The sequence below is a fragment of the Monodon monoceros genome, unplaced genomic scaffold (assembly GCF_005190385.1).
Source record: "Monodon monoceros isolate NGI ecotype Baffin Bay Population unplaced genomic scaffold, NGI_Narwhal_1 Super_Scaffold_12, whole genome shotgun sequence".
Taxonomy (NCBI): domain Eukaryota; kingdom Metazoa; phylum Chordata; class Mammalia; order Artiodactyla; family Monodontidae; genus Monodon; species Monodon monoceros.
Window position 1 is genome coordinate 29953390 of NW_021703768.1, and position 5356 is coordinate 29958745.

The following is a 5356-nucleotide window of genomic DNA, read 5'->3' on the forward strand; positions in this document are numbered from 1 at the left end:
CTTTTTTTACACTTGTTCCCTAACAACAAGTTTGCCAGATGAGAAGTGGCCCTGTTTAGGAAAAAAAACACCTTAACCATGCTCTCTCTAATTGGTACCGATGACATCTCTCCTACCTTCATCATTTCCACCACTTCTCTTGCTTCCATCATGAAGTCATGCAAAGAACGGGAGACTAGAACTATGAAGATCTGTTCTCACATTACATGTCTTCTCAGGCAAGTGTGGTCATTGACTTCTACAGTCTCTAGAATAGACTCTATGTCTGCCTTGTCAACTTCTCAGACTTGCCCTGGAGGTCAAGGGGGTGATGTTCTCTATGAATTTTAATGAAGATTTGTCTTGGTTGAGGGGATTTCCAACAGGGTGTGATTTGAGGTGCAAATAAAAAGCCACTCATTCAAAAATGTGTCCTTTTCTCTCTTTGGGGGTTAGATACTGTTTCCAGAGGGTTCCTGCCTATGGCCCATGACCACTACCAAGCACTAAGATGGTGCTGACACTGACATGGATTAGATGTGCTCCCCACTGCCACCCCAGGGTAGTTCTGAATTTCTTCTCCACACACCATTAGCCATTTCATCCCAAAATACCCCTTCTTGCTGCAGCTGACCTCATGGTATCAAGCCGTTCATTTGACTTTCACTAAGTGAAATTATTAAGCTAAACTAATAAGCTATTAAGGAGCAATCACTTAGACAAGATGAACTACCAATGACAGATAAATCTGCCTTTTAATTAATCAGTAAGACAATGGAAAGCCAACTGAGAGCTCTTAGAGGACTGGGAAAGAGTCTGGTTCATCTTTGCATCTTCCAAAATGCCCAGTACCATGTACAGATATGAAATCAGTCATTGTTGGTTGAATCAAATTTTTGAACTGGATAAAATGTCTTTATATGAGGGACATTTAAAATACAAAGTCTGCTTTTCAGAAGTATTTAAGTCCTTGTACTAAGTAGAAGTTTGTGTAGGACCATAGACATTTCATTTACTTCCTTTTACATGAATAATTTTTTGACATTTAAATAAATAACATAACCATCTCTTAATAGCCTGCAATTAGGATGTGATAAACAAAACAACGAAAGATTGACATGAGGTAAAACCACATCTACAGAGCATCGGGGTAGACAGGTACACAAAGAATCAATATGAGATGGTGGTAATGTAGAAACAGATAAGCAGAACAATGAAAGGAAATATAAATGGCACCTTGAACTTCCTTTCAGAATCTTAAAATGCAACCCCCAAAATAGGTATTTTATACCTAAATCCTTAGTTTATATCATGTTTAATGTCCATTAAAGCTCAAAAATTAAATGTCTTACCTGTGCTTATAATTTTTCAAATGTGTAATTGTGTGTTATAATTATGGAAGACTCCAGGTTCCACTCATAAAATAAACATGCATTAGGTCTGAGTATGTGAACTTGACCCCTAATCCTAGGCTTTTACCATTAGTCCCTCTGATTCTCCAGGAAATGACCTTACTTCTTGTTCTCACATATCTCCTCCCTTTTCAAAACTGTACCAGCTCTACTGTTTTGGAAATTATAATGTATTTGCATTTTCAGTTATATTCAAATGGAACAATAATTCCCAAATACTAAAATTTAAGGTACGCAAATAGAAAAACACTTAAAAGCATATCTCACCCATAGAGATTTTCAAATCAATTTTAAGGTCTAACTTGTGTACAACAAACTGCATCCACTTAGTTTTGATAGATATATACACCTACAAAGCCACCACTGCAAAGATTTCCATCACCCCATTCACAGTGCACCCTCCCACAGCCCACAGCCTCATGCAACCATTAGTCTCCTTTTTGTCAGTAGAGATTAGTTTACATTTTCTTGAATTTTATATAAGTGAATCATGCAGGAGGCACTTCTTTGAGTCCGGCTTCTTTCGCTCAGCAGGATCACTTTGAGATCCATGTATATGGTTGTGTACATCAGTAGCATGTTCCTTTTTACTGCTGAGCAATAGTCCTTTTTATGCTTATACCACAACTTGTTTATCCATTCGCCTGTTTATGGGCATTTCGTTTTTTCTTAGGCTAAGGCTGTTACAAATAAAGCTGTTATGAATATCTGTGTACGAGTTTTCAGGTGGACACATATTTTCATTTAACTTGAGTAAATACCTAGAATTGGAATGGCTTAGTCATTTGGCACATAGATGCTCAACTCTTTTGGGGAAACTGTATGGCGATTTTCCTAAGTGGCTGTACCATTTTACGTTCCCATCAGCAGTGGAACGTACGGATTCCAGTAGCTCTATGTCCTTGCCAACTATTGGCATTGTCAGCCTTTTAAATTTGAGCCATTCTAGTAGGTGTGTTGTGGTAACTACGAACTTTTTGGCCAACCCAGTGCAGTTTGCTGAAAAGATTTTTCTTTTTCCATTGAACTGTCTTTGCACCTTTGTTAAAAATCAACTGAACATATTTGGGGGTCTATTTCAGAATTTTCGAGACGTGCCTGCTGTGGTAGCCAGAGAGACATCACAGAGGCCTTGTATTCCCTGCAGTGGGAGCCAACAAAGGATTTTAATCACGGAGTGATGAGATTGGATTTCCAGGTCATCAAGGCTATGCTGGCAGCCAGCCCTGTGTAGGATGCTTGGCGGAAACAAACTGGAGGCATCGTTCTGGCTCATTGGCTGCTCTTGATCAGATTTCATGGATTGGGGCGGGGCCTAGAAAGCACCAGAAAGAGTTGGCCTCACTGATACCAGATGATCAGGAAGGATTTTGTAGTGAGAGCAGGAGAGAGGGAGTTACAAGCCAGGGAGCCTCATCCCTAGGTCCCCGTGTTGCTTACGAGGGGAATACAATTCTGGCCATTCATTCCAATGACAACACAGAGAGGGCTGCATATCTGTCCCTCAAGGAACTTATGCCAAAGACCAGTTTAACAGATTTTATAAGAATTGTGGAAATAAAGCCTTAGCTCACATACACACACACACACACACACACATACACACACACACTTCTGCATGTGACATGCTCCTGTGTGGGACACACTTGCAGCATGAGAACTCACAGAAATGGGTGGGGAGCAGGCACCCAGCTGTCCATACCACCAGGCAAATCCCATCCCGTCACTGGCAGGTGTGGGCATTTTCCTATTTCTGCAGGGAGCATTTGTAGTAACTGTTTCACGTTTTCATTTGAATTATTCCAAGATGTGTTTCACAACCCAGAATTAAGCAATCCAGAACTGCAGTTTCCAGGGCCATCCCTTGTTTCTAATATTTTCTTCACCATGTTGTAATCTACTAGATACCATACACTAGAACTTTTAAGGAGGAATTTAATTCCATTTCAGAATGCAAAAGCAAATAGGAGGACATGATAATTGAAGGTAAAATATTTCATGAGAGCAACAAACCCGAGAGGCAACTTGGAGAAGAGTATAAGACAGGAGGTCAAAAGTCCAAAAAAAAGAAAAAACCTGTGGACAGCAGGATGAGTCACCACACCAGCCTTCCACGTCCCATCTCCAGGTTGTGTCCAGGGAAGAAAAAATAACCAAAAACTCCAGAGTGTTTTTTTTCTTGTTTCTGTTACTAGGAACTGAATGTCATCCTTAAGGGTTTACCACACATAGGGATGTTCTCTGCTCCATGAGGTGGCAGATGGAATGTTTCCTAAATCAAGAGGCTTGGGCACGGCCATGGTTCTTGGACCTGAGGTCCCAAGCCTTACATGTAAGTTCCATTTCTCCACTTAGGTTTCCGGGACCCCATTTATTCGAGTGGGGATCCTGAGGAGGCAACTGTGAACAGTGGGAAGCAAGCAGCATCAGCTGTGGACCAAAGGCTCCAGGACTGACAGCAAAGGAGGTGCTCTGCGCAGGAGGGGACTCGGGCAGAGACCAAAGACGGGGTCCTGGGAGGGGTGTCCCTGCTGACCTGCAGGACGGAGACCAGGCTTCCCGGGCTGTGAGGCGAGATGAAAAGGAGATGCAAGAAGAAGGCCCGCATGGAAGAATCAGACAAATAGCTCATGTGAGTTCTATGAAAAGTGAAAGAAGGAGAAATTGGGAAAGAGCCTGAGAAGCCTCCTGGACAGAGAGGCTGAAGCAGGCTGGTCTGAGTAGAAGTGTCCGTTGGTCGGGGGTGATCCAGAAGCTCAAGTTCAGATTCAGAGACACAAAAGTAGATCATGGGCTGCTTAGAAGCTTGGCGGGGTTAAGGGGGATGGGAAGTGGGGAGCTATCCTTAAACCCGTGTGGAGTTTTAGTGTGGAAAGGTGAAAAACGTTCTGGAATTGGATGGTGGTGACATTTGCACAACAATGTGAATGTACTTAATGCCACTGAACTGTACACTCAATGGTTAAATGGTGATTTTATGTGCTGTATATTTTACCACAATATCTGGGGGGAGGGGGTGGTGAAGTAGAAGAGAATAGCTTTATTGCTTTGCCAGGCAAAGGGGGCCACAGTGAGCTAATGCCCTCAAAACTGTGTGTCCTGACCCAGGGGTGGGGGGTGCCTGAGAGAGCCTTACAGTCCAGGGGCGGGGCTGCTGATAAGGATCAGGGTGTGTGCAGGGCCCGCATTCCTTCAAGCCAGAGATCATCTGGCGTCAGGCGATGATGGGCGAACTGTGACCTTCTCTGGAACGAAGAGTGCTTCATCAGGTCTTCCATTTGGTGGGGGTTTTAGCTCTGCAGAGGAGCTCACAGATGACGTTATGCATGGTAAGTCCCCTACATACGAACTAGTTCCGTTCCGAGAGCGTATTCATAAGTCCAATTTGTTTGTAAGTCCAACAAAGTCAGCCTAGGTACCCAACTAACACAATCAGCTAGAACTGTACTGTAATAGGTTTATAATACTTTTCACACAAATAATAGATGAAAAACAAACAAACACAAAAAATAAAGAAAACATTTTTAATCTTACAGTATAGTGCCTTGAAAAGTACAGTAGTACTGTACAACAGCTGGCATCCAGGGGCTGGCATCGAGTGAACAGGCAAGAAGAGTTACTGACTGGAGGAGGGAGAGGAGGTGGGAGATGGTAGAGCTGAAGGATCGTCAGCAATAGGGGACGGAGGGCAAGCTGCCATTTCACTCACACCTGACGTTGATGGAACGCATGTTTGCATCTTTCAAAATTCGCAACTTGAAGGTTCTTATGTAGGGGACTTACTGTATATCTCTTGAGGGGGAATCAGGACCCTGCCCCCAAGGCTATACTATTGTTTCTTCACCGCCCCTCCCTTGTCTCCCCATACCCTCCCTTAAACGGTAATTTCATGTGGTGCATATTTTACCACAATATTTTAAAATAGAAACCCAAGAGTTCTTCATAAAGATTTCTAAAGAGGCAGA